The sequence below is a fragment of the Canis lupus genome, chromosome 6 (assembly GCF_011100685.1).
Source record: "Canis lupus familiaris isolate Mischka breed German Shepherd chromosome 6, alternate assembly UU_Cfam_GSD_1.0, whole genome shotgun sequence".
In the NCBI taxonomy this organism is placed as follows: Eukaryota; Metazoa; Chordata; class Mammalia; order Carnivora; family Canidae; genus Canis; species Canis lupus.
Genome location: NC_049227.1, coordinates 20,967,581 through 20,986,080, shown reverse-complemented (window position 1 = coordinate 20,986,080; position 18,500 = coordinate 20,967,581). Strand labels below are relative to the sequence as shown.

The 18,500-nt window shown below is 42.7% G+C and overlaps 1 long non-coding RNA gene across 6 annotated transcripts in view; it reads left to right on the top strand.

Moving 5' to 3' along the window:
• The window catches only part of LOC111096266, a 106,046-nt gene that overhangs the window by 41,928 nt on the left and 45,618 nt on the right, over positions 1-18,500 (top strand). For 4 of the 6 annotated variants that reach the window (XR_005360781.1, XR_005360776.1, XR_005360779.1 and 1 more), the window contains exons 3-4: positions 814-972; positions 7,694-7,756. This is a non-coding gene — a long non-coding RNA (uncharacterized LOC111096266). Of the gene's footprint in view, positions 1-813; positions 973-7,690; positions 7,757-18,500 lie in introns of all 6 variants that reach the window. The other 2 variants (XR_005360777.1, XR_005360780.1) reach the window with 2 other exon arrangements.

Below are 18,500 nucleotides of genomic sequence, written 5' to 3'. Positions count from 1 at the left end.
CGAATTCTTGCTAATTATATCCAGTGTGGAGTTTATATCATCTACAGATTTAAAGATTTTAATGACCACATTTTTCATTTCCAACATTTTTAGGAGACACTTTTAAAATATACATTTTATAATGCTTGTGGGGCACTTGGCTGGCTTATTCGGTAGCGTATGCAACTCTTGGTCTGGGGTTCTGAGTTTGAGCCCCACATTAGGTGTAGAGATTACTTTTTTAAAATATTTTATTTATTTATTTATTTGAGAGAAAGATAGAGAGCACAAGGAGATGAAGCAGCAGAGGGAGAGGGAGACACAGGCTTCCCACTGAGTGGAGAGCCTGATGTGGAGCTCAATTCCAGGACGTTAGGATCATGACCTGAGCTGAAGGCAGACACTTAACCCGACTGAGCCACCCTGGTGCCCCTAGAGATTACTTTTTAAGAAGTAAATACTTGTATCCCCTCATAACTTCTTGTTTTATTTTTAATTCGATTTTCACTTTGTTCCTACCTTTTTGAGATATAATTGACATATAGCATTGTGTGAGACTAAGTTGTACATGTTGATAGAGTACATTTGTATGTTGTAATATGATTGCCACTGTAGCATGAGGTAGCTCCAGTACATCACCAAATTACTGTTTCTTTTTTGTGTGAGAATATTTAAGATTTACTCCTTTAGCAACTTTCAAGTATGTAATATAGTATTCTAATCAGTATGTTATACATTGGATCCCCAGAACTTATTCATCTTATAGCTGGGATTTGAACTCTTTGATCAATAACTCCCTATTGCCCAAACTCATACATACTTTTTTTGTTCCAGCAGTGTGCTGGAGCTTCTTGTCTCGAAACCTGGACTTTCATAAAGCTTCTCTCATCTGTGGGTGATTATCTTAGGAAGCACTTTCCTGGGGTTCCCCGATTGTGGCTGAGAGGAGCTGGAGCCAGTTCACGAACCACTGGATCCACGGCCAGGACCAAGGTCTGTCTGCCTATTTACCTGATACATGGGTGGGTGAGACTCCTTCCAGGGCCCTTGGCATAAAGTGTTGGATCCCACAGCTTTCTGAAGGTACTTTTGTCCATGATGGATGATGAATTTTGTTATTGGTGGAGGAGAAAAATGGAGGATGTCTTCTGCCATCATGCTGCTAGCATCAGTCTCCAGAACTTAACTATTTTAATGCTAACTTCAGATTTTTCTATTATTTTCATTATTGCCATTTTCATTAATGATCACCCATTAATGATTGTTCATTGTTGATTCTATAGGATTTCTTTTTAATATTAGATCTCATTGCATGTGTTGTGATTTTGCACCGTAGGCTCATCTTCAGTGAACATCTTTTCTTCCTTCCTGTTTTTTTTTTTTTTTTTTTTACTGTGCCCACTCCTCTGGCTTGCAGCTGGCTCTTCAGGACCCCCCCAGCCCAGAACCCTGTTTTCTCATGTTGGATTAAGGCTGTTGTTGATAATATTGCACTGACACAGATGCAGCTACTGAGCCATTGGGCTGCTCATCCAAGTTTTGGGTAGAAGCTGTGTCTAGTCCCTCCTGCCTGCCTCATTATCCCATTGTAGTAAAATCTCAGCTTTCTCAGCTTTCTTTCAGAGGTGGGAAAAGACAGTCTAGCTCCTAGGCTCACGCAGTCATCTTGGCTCTCATCCCCTTCCCGTCATGGGGAATGTTTAGTCTCCATTTTCTTGTCGGAGCCAAACTCCTGGCTGCCTTTTCTCTGCTCCAGCAGCCCCTTCACCACCTTGGGCTCCTGACCTGCAGATATGTTGTCCTTGGCTGACTTTGGATTGATGTGGCACATGGTGGGAGGTAAAGACTTGATTTTGTGGTTAAAAGAAAGGTAAATTTTCCCCTCTCCTTCTCATAGGATATAAATAAGGACTCTGTGGCTCTAATTCTTAAAGGGAGCCATCTTATCACCATTAGGAACCATCTTGTGTGCATGAAGAAAGTTAATATTAGGGCAATGTGTCAAGTATAAGTATGTATCTTCTTCTTTTTTTTTTTTTTTTTTTAGAGAGAGAGAGCATGCATGAGTGGGGTTAGGGGGAGGAGAGTGAGAAGGAGAGAGAGAATCCCAAGAAAATTCCATGCCCAGCATGGAGCAAACATGGGGGTTGATCTCATGATCCTGAGATCACCACCTGAACCAAAACCAAGAGTTAGACACTTAATGTAATGAGCCCTCTGGGCACCACTAGGTACATCTTCTTAATATGGGGTTTTATAATACCTTATATAAATGTCAGTTTTTGCTTATTACTTGCTATATTTTATCTTTTGTCATCATATGTTTGGAATAGCAGTAGGGCTTCAAGACAGGTACTTCTTTTTTTTTTTTTAAAGATTTTATTTATTTATTTGAGAGACAGAGAGCAAGAGAAGGGGGAGGGGCACAGAGAGAGGGAGAAGTAGACTCCTCACTGAGCAGGGAGCCCAACCCGGGGCTCAGTCACAGGACCCTGAGATCATGACATGAGCCAAAGGCAGATGCTTAACCAACTGAACCACCCATGCATCACAAGACAGGTACTTTCTAATTCTCCCTTGACCAAAGTCAAGCTAGACATTTTTAACTCTGCTGCCTGTAGTGGACACAGTGATGAGGTGCTTGGATTTCCCTCAGAACTGAAGAACTCATTCCCTAGTTTCCAGGAGTACTGTCTGCAGACTGTTCACAGCTGAGTCACTCTACAGGAAGTTTCTTGAGTGAGGGGACCTGCCTTGCCCAAGGTTATGACCTTTCCTCAGGACCAGCTAAATCACCGTGGCTGGTCAAGTAGAGATGTGGAGGCCTGAGCTCCTTGCTTTACCTCAGGACAAAGACAGAAGATTATCCTTCATCCAGACCTCCCTGTGGGATGAGCTCAGGTCTTTGCCACAACTGCATTGCTATTCATCTTCTTCTTCTTGTCAATCTTTCTCCACTCACTGCCTTATGGGTATTAATACCAAGAGCACCTCTAATACGCCTCCTGCTCACAAACTTCCATCTCAGTAGGCTGTTCCTGGGGAACTTTATTTAAGACACCACTCTGCTGGTGGGGAACACAGGGTCTTCCTGTGAGGCCCGTCAGCTGCTTCCACGTAGTAGACATTCTGGAATATCTGTGGAATGAACACATTAATAAAAACAAAGTTGCCTGAACTTAACTTGTTCAGTTTTCCCAAGCTACATAATTTTTCAGACTTTACTAACAAAACATGGACCATCATCATCTGAGAAATTCATCTAGGTAAAATATCATTCACTTACTTTGCAAGTTCCTGCTTTAATTGGACTCTGATATTGCTTGGACGGACCTAGCTTTGTTGACACTTGAGTAATACATTTGAAGATGAATTACTTGCACTCACAGTATCAGTGTGGGAGGTGGAGGCAGGCACCAGCATGATCAGCTGCTAAGCATGGGCTATAAATTGAGGAAGGAATGGCAGTGTTGGAGAATGGTAATCATTGCAATCCCTTTTCAAACATCACTGGCATGGGGACAGCCATGCATTACCTCCCATAATGCGGACTTGAAACCTTTGCTGGGCACTCTTTTCTCAGGACTGGCAATTAAAACCCTCCAGGCAACTTTCACCTCTGAGGACACGGAAAACTGAGCATGCCTCCTTGTAGGGAGTGTAGAGATGTCATGGATGGGAAGCCCACACCTGGAGAAATGGGGTAGTATGGTGAGGTGAGGTATTTCATAAATGTTGTCAGGTGCCTGAGAATTTTCTATGGGGATATTTAAATGGTACATTGACATGTTGGCATTAACAAAAATTAAAACGGGGGTTTGTGGGTGGCTCAATGGTTGAGCATCTGCCTTTGGATCAGGTCATGATCCCAGGGTCCTGGGGTCGAGTCCTACATTGGACTCCTTGCTCCATGGGGAGCTTGCTTCTCTCTCTGCCTCTCTGTTTCTCATAAATAAATAAATAAAATCCTTAAAAAAATAAGAATTAAAACATAAGGATGTCTTAGATCACTGACATGACCATCAGTGGTAGATACAGTTGATTATCTATCCTGTGTCCTTTCCCCCATTCGTCTTTTTCAAAGCCTCACCTTTTCTTTTCTTCAGATATTCCCACCCCTCACTCAGCCCATGTTCTAAAGACAGATTCTGGTTTCTTTATGCAAATCATGACAATCCTATTTCCCTTGCAACTGTTTCAGAAACCCAGATTTAAGTAAATTAGCATTTCCTAGTGACTTAAAGGGACAAGACTGCTGGGATGACCTTTTACTTTATGGTGAGGGGAAAGGATTTTTCCCCCTCTCTCATTCACAAGATAAAAAAATGGGAAACCAGTTTCCCTAGTTGTCTCCAGAGACCATGCAGGAAGCCATCCTGTGCACATGGAGGAAGCCTTCTTGTGCACATGGAGGAAGCCATCCTATGTAAATGCACGAAGTCATCTTGGGTACATGCAGGAAGTCATCCTGGGTACATGCAAGAAGCCATCCTGTGCACGTGCAGGAAGCCAGCATGGGTACATGCAAGAAACCATCCTGTGTACATGGAGGAGGCCACCTTGTCATCATGATGGAAGCTAATGTGAGTCCATATACAGAAAAAAAAAATCTCAGAGTAATGGAAACAGAGTCCCAATTTTACTGACTCTGGGTCCTGCCTAACCTAGACCTAATGAGATAGTAAGTTTCCTTATTGTTTAAACATATTGAGTCAAGGTTTCCTATTACTTACAGGTGAAAAAATCTTATTTGAAACATATACTTATGATCAAGTACTGTCTTTGCACTTCATTTGTAATTTCACTGGCACTAAGTAATCACAAGTGCCAATTACAGGCAGAATTTATCTTTAAAGATCTAGGCAAGCAGATCAGTCTGTCAGTGGATTGGCATTTCTTATGTTAAAGTGATATTAATGACTTCTGTTTGAAGTTGACTTCTTGGCCATATGAGTTTGTTCCCTCTCTCTACCAATATGTCAATAAAAGATAGTATAGGAATGAAAATAATGTCTAAATGCTCAATGAAAAAAGATGAAAAAGCCATCAGTAGGAAGAGTTCACCAAATCCCTGGAAGATGGGTAAGATACAGATGATTAGAAAGTGGTGAAGCAAGGGCACCTGGGTGGCTCTGTTGGTTGAGCGTCTGCCTTTGGCTCAGGTCATGATCTCAGAGTCCTGGGATGGAGCCCTACATTGTGAGGCTCCCTGCTCAGTGGAGAGTCTACTTCTCCCTCTGCCCCTGCTCTCTCTCTCTCTTAAAAAGAAAAGGAAAGAAAGAAAGAAAACCTTAAAAAAAAAAAAAAAAAAAAGAAAGTGGTGAAGCAGAATCCAGGAAGCCACAGCCCAGAGTATGTACAGGAAAAAGATTCCAATGAAGAGGAAGCCAGTATGCCTTTCATGTATGTAACAGCCTTAGCACTATGAAATGTGCAAAAGAGGGTTGGGTTACGATGTGAAGCACAAAACAAGGTGATTAATCAAAAGTCTGTTTTTGAAACAAACCCCTTCACCCTGCAGGACATAATTCGTGGAAGCCAGGCTTCTATGCCAAGACTTCCAAAAAAAAAAAAGAGTATTCCCTTTCAGAGAAACTGGAAGTCACCAGAAGAATGTCCTTTACATTTTATCATTTAGGGGGTTCACCAGGGAATGCTTCACTTGTTTCCCCAAACTGGTGTCACTTTGAATAAATTGACAAAATGAGCAAGGTCCGTCCATGCTGCGGGGCCCTCACCAGGTTTAATGGAACATTCAGAGGTCTTCAAGTGTGAGGCCCTCCAACCTGAAAGAAAATCATCGAAGGGAACAGACACAAAACATGATTCTGGAGGAAACAGGCATCATGCAAAGGACAGGAGGGAACTAAAATTCTACTGTACATTCTGGGAGAGATTTGGGGAAATGTTGCAACATGCAACAAGCATTTTCCAGCGAAAATGGAATAAACACATACCAAGAAATACCTCCTTATAGTAAAGATCTGTTTGTCCACATAGAAAATAATTTGACAGAAAACTTGGAAAATCAGATCTGGGAAATCTCTGAGAAGTAGAACAGGAAAATAAAGAAGTGGAAAATATGAGAAAGAAAACCCGAGGGTCAATGCAGGAGCGTTTAACATCTAACCAAAAGACAAATGACAGGGGAAAGTATCAAAGAAGTAATGAGGCAATGTTTGCAGAACAGAAGGGCTTCACATTCATACTGAAAACATACACCTAGTGCCCAGCACAATGAATTAAAACAACAACAACAACAACAACAACAAACCACACGCCCATATCTACAGCACACGACCACCAAATGTCAGAATATTAAGGATAAAAAGGAAGCCCTAAAAACAAAATTGAGAAAAAAAATCCAAAGTAAAAACAAAGACAGCATCAAGTGATCCATCAGCAACTCTAGCTATTAGGAATGCTTGACTTTCTGAGGGAAAATCATATCATTGTAGAATTCAATATATAACTCAAGTATCAATAAATAGGATGATAGAATAAAGACATCACCAGACGTGTAAAGCCCAGAAGGGACTTTCCAGGGAAACTGGACAACTTGGCAGAATTTGAAAGCTGTAGAAGTGATAGAACAAAATTAAAAACCCAGCTAAAGTAATTGGTTCCCCCCCAAAATTGAACCCCAGGCAAAAAGTCATACAAGAAAGACCATTTAATCATAGCTATGGGTGTGTAGTGAACCACATTTAAACAGTCATAATAATGAAATCACTATTGATTTTCAATTCTCAGAATCAACCTATGGATAAAGCTTAGAGGATTAATTACCATCAGGGAACAACATGTAGGCATTATGGATTTGACCTGTAAACGTAGCAATTCAGAAGAACTTGAGAGTTAGAAACAGGAACAGAGGGCGCCTGGGTGGGTCAGTCGGTTAAGCGACTGCCTTCAGCTCAGGTCATGATCCCAGGGTCCTGGGATAGAGCCCCACATTGGGCTCCTTGCTCAGCGGGGAACCTGCTTCTCCCTCTCCCTCTCCCTCTGCCCCCGACTTGTGCTCTCACTCTTTCTCTATCTCAAACAAATAAACAAAATCTTTAAAGAAAAAGAAGAAACAAAAACAGAACTGAAATCAGTACCTATATTCTCACATTAGGAAGTAAGAAGTCAAAATACACCGTTTTGAGGGAAGAAAAAAAAAAAGACGTTTAAAAAAATTAGTTTCAAAAATTAACAAACAAAATGACATAATTTCACGTCTTTTGGTTCTTGTATTCATTTGGATTATTTTGGCAGGAAGAAAAACAAGATTCTTTTTTCTTTTTTCAGTTGAAAGTTATTTTCATGAAAGACTTTAGCTTCTGATGTTATTATTAAATCAAGATTTTGATTTGTCTTCATGAAAGCAACCACACATGACTTCAATTGTCACAGGCTAATGCAAAAATAAGTGAGGTGAACCTAACAGATAAAGGATGCTATTGAATCAAGGGGAGGCAAAATAACATCAGAGTGAGCTGTCCAAAAATAAGTTTTGCAGTTAGCTCATGCTAAGGTAGAGGGATATTGCTAAAATGAAAAGAAACTTGGCTATAGTAATTTATATGCCATTCACTCACTGGGTGCTGATTTACTACAATATTACACATATTACCATGTTAGGAAATTAATGTTAAAATTTTTATTTTATTAGTTTCCGGATTTTGCTTATGTTCAATTTGCGATTTTTTTTTCTTGGTTTGCTCAGCAGATTTGTCAGCTCAGTGGGAAGTACAAGCTGTAACCACAGCTGAGCTACTCTCTTCTCAACAAGGTAGGTTCTCTAACTAACCAAAAGCTCCATTGTTACCTAGTTGCCTAGATCCTCCCCCTTCATGAAGTTGCCCACTAGTATCCCCCGGAGGATTTTAAGACATGCTGGGGGGCACTTGATGGGATGAGCACTGGGTGTTATGCTATATGTTGGCATGTCGAACTCCAATAAAAATATATACATACATACAAAAAAAAAAAAAGACCTGCTGAGATATATGTCCCAGGTCCACTGTATATCAACTGTGTACTTTGGAAAAATTGCTTAACATTTTTGCACCCTGGGGCAGCCCGGGTGGCTCAGCGGTTTAGCGCTGCCTTCAGTCCAGGGCCTCATCCTGGAGACCCAGGATCAAGTCCCACGTCGGGCTCCCTGCATGTAGCCTGCTTCTCCCTCTGCCTGTGTCTCTACCTCTCTCTCTCTCTCTCTCTCTCTGTCTCTCATGAATAAATAAATAAAACCTTTAAAAAAAATTTCTGCTCCTCAGTCTAAACACTTCATCATGGTGATGACAATAATAAAAAATACTGCTTAAAAAAAAAGGAATGCAGAATCATGGGCCTCACCCCAGACCTACTGAATCAGAATCTGCATCTTTAACAAGATCTCCAGGTGATTTACATGGGCATTAATCTCTGGAAGGCAAGGCCCTTGTGTGGCTCAATCGGTTAAGCATTTTCCTTTGGCCCAAGTCATGATCTCAGGGTCCTGGGACCCTGTTCCATGAGGAGTCTGCTTCTCCTTCTCCCTCTGCCTGCCGCTCCCGCTGCTTGTGCTCTCTCTCAAATAAATAAATAAATAAATAAATAAATAAATAAATAAATAAATAAATACTTTTAAAAAATGTCTAGAAGGCACCGACCCTGCTTTTTCCCTAGTACCGTGGATGAGTGCAGGAGCAGCATCCATCTCTAGGGAATCACCACTCACTGCCCATTTCTGCCCAGTCTGAGCATCCCTCCTCTGAGGACAATCAGAGCTCAGGGGACCATGAGTGTTTTGCCACTTTGCTACTGTGTCTCTTACCAACCTTTCTAGTGATGAATGTGCCTGGAGCTCCCATTTCCCAGCACTTGGTGGTATTTGTTGTTGTCCGTCCAGATTCCTTATCTGTAACAGAATAGTAATAAACTTTTCATAGAGTTGTGAGACTTGCATGTAATAATCCGTATAAAGCACTCAGCACAGAGTAACATCTCAATAAATGTGGCTATAATTATTAGCTATTACCAGAGTCCCGGGTGATAACATTCAGCAGGAAAGGCTTCTATGTTAATAGTCTCCAGCCTCAGCTGTCATCGGGTTCATTTCCCTCATCAATAGCTCATTACTTGATTGTCAAGTCACAGACGCTATAAGCCACACACCATCACACCGAATAATAGCGATTATTGCAGTTCTCATGTGTAAAGCATTGCAGAGCCGGTCTCCCTGTCATCCCGAGAGGGGTCTGTCTGCGAGAGGTGCTGGTGGTGAGGTGCAAGCTGTGTTGTCTGTCTTTCACCACCACAGTCCAGTATCATTTTGTTCATGAGCTTCCAAGCTGTCCTGCCCTGTGTCCCAGGGTTCTCCAAAGCCAAAACAGCTCTTTGTTTTCCTTTTACTCATTTCTTGATGCACAGCCTTCTCCTGAGAGAGTCAGGCATGCATCCAGAGGCACAGGGTGGACAATAAACCTCACATGCTGTGCTGGGAAAGACCTCTTCTGATTCAACATCCCACCCCACTTACTTCTAATGAGTCTGGAAAAACGACTACATGGGGTCTTAATTTTGAACCATAATGTGAACATGAAATTTGACACATGCGTTTCCAGGACAAATGAACAACAAATCATAAAAAGAAGGGAAACCATGACTATGGCCCTCTTACTTCCTATGTGAAAGGTACCATGTGATGTCTAGTGTTATCACATTTAATTCTCCAAACAAGTATTTGTTTAACAGATGAAACTGTGGATTGTACATGCGGAGAAACCAAGCTGGAATGAACTTGTGTTTGTTTCACTCCCAAATCTGTATCCTTTCTATTCCTTCATATGCCTTCACATTATGGAATCAGCTGATGGGCAGTACCAAGTTCCCTGTCACAGAGAGAACATTCAAGCAGAGGCTGGAGGCTGGAAGGCCTGCCCAACTCTCCCGAGGCCTGAAATGAAGCCAAGGGCACCCGGATGGTTACAGCCGAGGGTAATTCCTGGAGCGACACCTAGAGCAGTTGATCTAGGAGAAAGTTATCCATTCCAAACAAGGCAAGGGAATAAGGAAGTATCAAATTATAAAGCTAAAAGTATCCAGAAGCACAGCAAGCTGATAAAGCATAAGGTGCATTGCAGAATAGGTAAAGGAAGATCCAGAGCTGAAAGCTGGCAGTGCACAGGCTAAAATCTGCCCACAGACGTGTTTTGTTTGGTCTTCAGGCATTAATTCCTTTTTGGTTAATTGACAACACCTGAACACCAGTAGATTTCACCCACAAATCCACATTTTTTTTTTAAGATTTTGTTTATTCATGAGAGAGAGAGAAGCAGAGACACAGGCAGAGGGAGAAGCAGGCTCCATGCAGGGAGCCCAATGTGGGACTCGATCCCAGGACCCCAGGATCATGCCCTGGGCCAAAGGCAAATGCTAAACCACTGAGCCACCCAGGGATCCCCAACAAATCCACATTTCAAAACTTCTCTTCAAAAGTGGGACGATCTGGATATACTGGGCCACATTTCTACATGGCAACAGTTGAGTGGTGCCTGGTTCCAGAGGCAGAGCATACCCTCTGCACCACCTTAGATTGCCTTCTGTTTTTCTATCTGTACTTGTGTGCATTATCAGCCTGGACTCTGAAAATAACCAAAACAATTTATGTTTTCTGCTGCCATGGAGGGATTCAGCTCAGAAAGAGATGGGCTGCATTTGTGGCACATCCCAAACTCCTATTCCCTTCAAGACTCACTCGAAGCTCCAATGGACAGAGTCTGAAAGACAAGCTGTGTGATACCAAACAATTATGAAATAGCACGTGCAAGCATGTTCCAAATAGTGAACATGCCAGTCACTGAGAGATGGAGAAGTGGTTTAGTTAAAGCACGGAAGAAATCAAGGTAGGCAAGAACCCATGCATACAAGTCCCTAGTCTCTCTACTGCCTTAGAACTGCATCTGTATTCTAGTGAGAAGGCGTGATCGTTATCATTAAAATTGTACTATAGATGTTACTGATTCTGAGATGGGAGGGAAGTCTAGAGAGAAGATAGAGACAGAGAGAAAGGAGAGGGTCAAATCACACGAATGTTTTCTATAGCATGATTTCAGTTATCTCCAACAACTTGTTTTGTTGTTTTTCTGATTTAAAAAAATCCCCCAGGTTTTGGTAAGATAAGATACCCAAGCCAACTTAGTGACCAGATAGACAGGCTAAGAAGCAGCTCCAACATCAGGGGAGGTTCTGTGCTTACAAGCAATAAAAACTGACACCAGTAAACAAAAACAAAAGAGGGGTTTAATAGATGTATCCTGAGTTCTTATGGCATCGACAGGAAGGCTGGAAAGTATGACACAGATCTAGGTAAGCACTCAGGATTTCCTGTGGATAGAATACGAGCAATTTTGGGAGTTTGAGAATCAGAGACACCCTCCACCCCGCATCTCACAAGGGTGCCAAGCTGGAATAGATGAGTCTGATCATTTTTAGCTTTTGTGTCATTCTGTATACAATCCGAATTCCAGAGAGGAAGCTTTACAATTAGCCTAGCTTAGGTCAAGGGAAGTTGGATTATACCCTAGCCTGTAAACTCCACGAGGTCAGAAGTGAGAAGACACTGACTATTAATTATCAATGTTTTCAGCCCCAAGGCTAGTGTTTGAAACAAAGTAGATGTTAGTGAATATTTGTGAAATGAACCAATGAAAGAATGTTTTCAGTCTCAGACTAGGGTAAGATAAAGCATCTGGAAAATATAGTCCCTAAACCCAAAGCCAGCAGGGAAGAGGTAATTTTCCAAAAGGAAATCAGGGTGATATTATCAAGAGAGAACTGAATGGTGCTGGGCCCCCAGTAGAGAAGGGAATGTAGACAAATGTTTTTGATTTTCCACCAAGGTTTATATAACAAACACAGAAAACTTCAAATCTCTCTCGGTCTTTCACATTTCAACATAGTGACAAGGAATCAGTCAGAAAGCATCTAAATCCATCTTTGTTTTCCTATGTACACAATGGTAGCCAGATTTGTGCTGCTGGTGATTGGTAACCTGAAGTCCTGCATCCCCGCTATTCTGGTTCTGATGAGGAAGGCCATATTCTGGTGCCAGCCCTGCCCCAAGTGAGTTCCCTGAGATGCAGGCACATCTCCTCCAAGAACATGCCATATGTACAAGAGGCTGTTCCAAGGAGAAGCAAATTTGCACATCCCACTCAAAAGGGGAATGGCAAGGATGGGTGTGAGGAGCCCCCAGATTTTCTGCTCTTCCTCCGAGGTACTTTAGGAAGGAACACATGACTCATTTCAAAGGATCAAGGGAAGAACACCACCTGGGAAGTGGGAAATGGTCAAGAAGGCTCTGATAACGAAGCAGCTTTAGTGTTGATAATGAAAAAATGTAGCTTTCTTAAGCTGATCTGACTGATAATTGCTATTATGGCCCAATCCACTCATTTTGCCAGCTGGTCATATACAATTTAGCTCTTAATTATGAGTTGTCTTGTGAGTTGTCCTTAGAATGCTTAATGTGTTAGCCTTGTTCCAGCCACTGGAGCACAGGCTCAGAGAAGCTTTTGGAACATTCCTTTCAACAAAAGTGGGTTTGCTTTCCAGCCTCTGTTTTGGCCAAAAGCTGGAGACCTTTGTATATTCTTTTCCTTGGATTGGAAGTGTGGATGCTGAGCACTGGGGTGAATTTGTCTGGAGAAGAAGGGGAACTGTATGGTGGCAGCCTGTCTATACCCAAAACAGAGAGATCTGAGGGCCTGTGGACCTCATCTGACTATATGCATTTTTTTCAGCCTGCATAGGATTTATTTTTTGAAGTATTATTTTCAAATTCTATGAAATTGAGAGGGCTTTCCATACCAATCTGGATTTCCAGTTTGTCTTGAAACCACATAAAGTCTTGCAATATGAGATCTGCTTTCCTGCAAGGAAGTGGAAGTGGAGCTGAATTAGAGCAGTGGTAGCCCGTTGAGACATAGTCTGAGCTCTGCAATCAGTCCCCCAATCAGCTTTGGTCATAACCCAGTGTGTGCATGTGAGGACTGGGGAGGCTAGGTTGGTAAATGAGATTGTAACTTCACATCTACAGCTTTTTTTCTAGTTGGGTGTGGCATAGGTCTTAAATTGCTAAAAGTCATTTCTCTGCCTTTTGGATATGGCTAATGACTCTTATGGTTAGTGGCTTGGACCAGGCTGGGAAGAGGATGTAGCATGGGGTCATGTCTCTATATGCCCTGGGGGAAGTTAGTCATCCTTTGAGTTCATCTTGGCATTTCATATTTTTAAGCAGGAGTTTGGCCTATAGATAAGGCCCAAATCACATCATTATATGATGCACCAGAGCATAGAAGGTCTTGAATGCCATGCTGAGGGTTTATACATGGGCAACAGGTTTGAAAACACCAAAGCATCCCAAGTTCTTCTGCCTTGGGTCACGTCGTACCAGGCCCTGTGTTTGGAGTCAGCTGCTCCCCACTGCAACCTGATAGAGCCCTATGGGGTGGCCTACAAGTCCAGGGATGGACCAACCACAGAAGGGCCTTCATTTTTTTTTTTTTTTAATTTGTACTTTCAGGGCACCTCGGTGATTCAGTTGGTTAAATGTCTAACTCTTGATTTCAGCTCAGGTCATGATCTCAGGGTCATGGGATTGAGCCCTGCATCAGGCTCCATGGTCAGTGGGGAGTCTGCTTGAAATTCTCTCTCTCCTTCTCCCTCTGCCCTTCCCTCTTCTCTCTTTCTCTCAAATAAATAAACAAAGCTTAAAAAAAAAAGAAATTTGAACTTTCATATCTTTTGACATATGTTCTCTTCTTTTTTGAATTTATGTCACAGATGTTGACATATGTGCACCATGACATATGCGTGACCTGTTTCTGGCAACACTTTTAATAACTAGAGACTGGGAATAATCAATGGGCCTCTCACCAGTAAGGAAGCTGACCTAATTGTGGCACATTTACACAACTGAATATCGTGCAGCTTTTGGAAGGCCTGAGGTGTCTGTGGCTTATATGGAATGATCTCTAAAGTATATTTTAAGCAAAAATAGCAAGGTGTTGATTAGTGTTTCTACTGTGTTTCCATTCATTTAAAAAGCATGCAGACACTGACTTATTTTTATATAAGGTGGAATATTTTTAGGTGGTAGAGAACAATTTTTACAGAGAGCCTTGGAGACAAGGGTTGAGGGAAAGATAGACTTTTCATTGTGAATCCTTCTGTATTTGTTTGCTTATTTTACCATGTTCATACATGTTACTTTTTTTTTCAAAACACAAATTGAGTTCTGTGGTTGTGTGCACTTAATTCTGAACTTCATTTCTCCTGGAGTCTGCTTCATTCCTTCTAGGAAAATGCCTACATCCCACAATAGTTTTCTAGAAGGAATCACCATGCCTCCCTGGCTGGCAGAACTGAGCAGGTTGCCCTGGGCTCCTGCTGAGACCCGAGCTTCTTTTCTTGGAATTCTGGGTGAGAACAGCTCTCGGGTACTATGTGGTGTCTTGTGGCGTTGCTTAGCAAGCGGGCAAAGAGGATACAGAGCCAGATAGCAATTACATGTTGCCTTCCGCATCTCGCCTTGCTATGACACCCTCCACCCAACATTGTCCCCTTCCATTCTCCCACATATCAAATGGACATGATACCATTTGTCCTTTCCACTCTGGGAGCATTTCAGGAAATAAATAGTGCAGATAAAAATCTATCTAGGAGGATTATGTCCTCCCTTGCAGCTCCCAAAGGACCAAGAGTAACGTGTCTCTTGCCTCTACACTGAGAATATAGGTAGAGCAGGGCAGGGTGAGTGCGATGAAGTTTGAGACCCATGATGGACTCAGGGGGATTACAGAAGACAAATTGATCTGCAAGTGAAAAGGGGAAAGGAATTCTGGAGAAAAGGACGCCAATGTACAAGAGCATCTTAGAATCTGGTGCGTTTGAAGAGCAATGAGTAACTCTGAGTGGCTGGGACACAGGCTGAAACAGGATAGGAAGCAGGAGGTGCCACTGGAAAATTTTGCAAGGAATTTAAACCTTATTCTCAAAAAAAAAAAAAAAAAAAAAAAAAAAAAACCAGCCTGATTCCTAGGAGGTTTTTTTTTAATGTTAGAGAATAATGATCAAATTTTATTTGGCATACAACTAGCAAAAGTATAGAATACAGTTACTAGAACAAATTCCTCCTGGCCGGAAGGAGGAGAGAGATGATTATTGTAATGCTTTCTAGCTCAAGGGGATTTACCCTAAAAGAATGCAATGGGGATATGAGTCACAATGGGGATATGAGTTGGGGGGTGGGGGCTGAGGGTAGATCTGAAAGGGATTTGTGAAGTAAAATCAAGCAGCTTGGTGAGAGGCTAAATGAAGAAGTTAGGAAGAACGCCAACAATGTCTTTGAGTGTTTGGCTGGAAAGGAATAGTGACTTAGACCCAGAAGACAAAGCATACCTGGAAGAGTGTTTTTTGCCCTTGGAGTATGAAATCTTTGTATTTTGTCCATTGTAAGAGCTGTTTCTAAGCCACTGTCCTCTGCCTGAATTTACTTAACCGAACACTTATTAAGTCTTTACACTGGGCCCTGGTAAGGCATGAAGGTCAAGAAAGTCTCTGGAATTGAGTATTTTTAGATCTGTCTCCCCCTCGTCCAACAGAACCAGTGAAGATATTTCCACCTATCTGAAGAACAATGCAAGTACCCATAACGATGACAAAGAAATGACACGATTGTCCTTAGAAAGTCAGTTTCAAGCCCTGCCACGTCAGGACATTCCCCTCCCCCCCCACCCCCCCATGCACCAGGACAATGTCCCTTGTATCTCAATGGCAATAACTCAAGGGCTATGCTGGGAAGACAGCAAGGAGATGACTTAATTATGAGCAAAATCATTCGTCAAAGACCACATGAGACTAGCAAGAGTCATAGTTGCTGAGTGGGAAAATATTTTGTTGCAAGCAGCTCAGACCCAAGGGGAATGGACAAATCTTTGGAACTGCTTGGAGGGATGAGCTGTGCCAGTAGGGAATCAATACCCATTGGCAGATTGGCTTCTCTTGCTGCTGCACGTCCCCACTCAATGGCACCCTGGCTCGGTGTCTTGGCTCTGTTGGGATGTGGTTGTTGCGCTGGCTTGGGGCAGGCAATTCCTCCTCTTGACAGTCTCCTGGAAGCTGCTGGAATCTCTTCTGCCTCAAGCAGGATGTAACAAGCTGGGGAGGTTTTCGCTAGGCTGCTTTTTCTGCAATTCTTTTCTTGTTCAGGTGCCAGCAGTCCTTCATCCTTCTAGGATTCCAAGCTGTAGCTTCTCTGAAGGCTGATGTAATGGTTCTAAGCCTCAGAATAGAAGACCCACTTTTTGATATGATCTATTGTATGTTCACCTCTCTGACTCCTCTTTGCTCTCTCACCAGGCCTTCTAAAGACCTACCAGTGCCTTTCAATGTCTTTCCCTATGGGGATGCCTCCTTGGTCCTCTTTTGAGCTCCGCCTATTCTTTTTCTGCCTGGGCTCCCCCACTAAACTGCACGTTTTCAGCTAATGGATCTATATTAAAAGACTCCAAAGCACTCATTCCTGGGCTCAACTTCTTTCCTGAATTTTGGACCAGCATTCATTCATTCATCACTCAGAAGACATTTATGGACCACCTATGCTATGCGAGGTCTTGCCCTAGGCACTGCGCAAACAGAGTCGACCCTCACAGATTCTCCATCCTTGCTCCTGTAGCGTTTTGACGTTTAGGCTTGAATGAGCCTCAAATCTGCCCCAGTTGGGATTCAGAATCTCAGTCATGCAACCCGTCCCTCTGCCTGGCTAACTGCTGTTGGGGACATACACTCGCTCCATCATCATCATCATCATCAGGATTGAACCCCATCCTCGTTTTGTTGCCTGATCTTGTTGATCCCACCTCCCGATCTTTCCGTTTGGATCCCCTCCTGCCTCAACCACCTTGTTCAGCCCTCACCTACCCTCACCTGTACAGCTTTTTTTTATTATTTTTTTAATTAATTAATTTATTTATTTATGATAGTCACAGAGAGAGAGAGAGAGGCAGAGACACAGGCAGAGGGAGAAGCAGGCTCCATGCACCGGGAGCCCGATGTGGGATTCGATCCCGGGTCTACAGGATTGCGCCCTGGGCCAAAGGCAGGCGCCAAACCACTGCGCCACCCAGGGATCCCTGTACAGCTTCTTTAACTGTCTGCCCAGCTTCTAATCCATTCTCCCCTCCACTCACAATCATTGCAAATATTCTAGTTACACAATCACCCTTCATGCCCCTCTCCCAACATCACCTTGAAATGAAACCCCCCATCATGGTCTCTCAGCTGCACTGTCTGCTCCGGGCCTGCCTTTCTGAATCTATTTGCAAGTAGCCTCCAGGAGAGAGCTTCCCTGGAAGAAGGAAAAAGAAGAGGAGAGAAGAAGGGACATAGGAGGAAGAAGAGATTGAGGCATGTTGGAGCTGTTTGTTGAGTGTCTACACGGTGCTTGGTGCTGTGCTAAAGCCTTCATGTACACTTGGCCATTCAATAATCCTAGATGTTTTTTAAGTTCCTTTGAAATCTAAGTGAACTTCTGAGATTTTAGGCAACTTACCGTGATAAATGAGGCAAGAAATAATAATAGCTATCATCTATGGAGAACTGAGTATGGGACAGGCACTGCCAAGTGCTTTTCCAGCATTGTCTCCATCACACTTCTGTGAGGTAGTGCTCTCAGAATCCCCATTTTGTAGATGAAAAAACTGAGGCACAGAGAGGTGAATAGGTCCAAGGCCAGCCATCCCCTGTGTGGTGTAGCTTAAACCAACTGCAGCCTTATTGTCATTTTTTTTTTTTTTAATAAAAAGCAATGTAAGTAGACACTGAATTCCTGGGGCTCCTGGGTGGCTCAGCTGGTTAAGCATCTGCTTTCAGCTCAGGTCAAGATCTCGAGGTTCTGGGATTAAACCTCACATAGGATTCCCTGCTCAGCAGGGAGTCTGCTTTTTCCTCTCCCTCTGTTCATCTCCCCTAAATTGTGCTCACACTCTTTCTCTCTCAAATAAATAAATAAAATCTTTAAAAAAAATAGACACCAAATTCTTCTTTAGGAGCAGCAAAGAGAATTCCATTGCTGGCTATAAAGGGAAGCTCATATAATCCCCTCTCTCCACCTGTCTGCCAAGAATTCACACATCATGAGTAGGGGTGGTATTTACAATCTCTTCCCTAAACTCCCCATAGCTCATTTACTCTTCTTCTCTCTTTTCTTCAAAACTCAGATCCCTTTCCTCTTGGGAGTAGCTCTGTGCCTTTGCTAATGAAACCGCATCAAGCACTCCTCCTTCCTGTTCCCTTCTCTATGCCAAATGCCCCCCAAAAAAGACCAACGGGCTATATTCAGTCGCCGGGTTTGTTTTTGTTTGGCTAATACAATTTTTTATAATAATTCTAGGCAACGTTAAGAAATGAGTGGCTTCCAAGGTTCTGGCTCACCTTTGCCTGATTTCCAGAAAATCTACCAAGAGCCGGCCTGCATCACTGGCCACCCA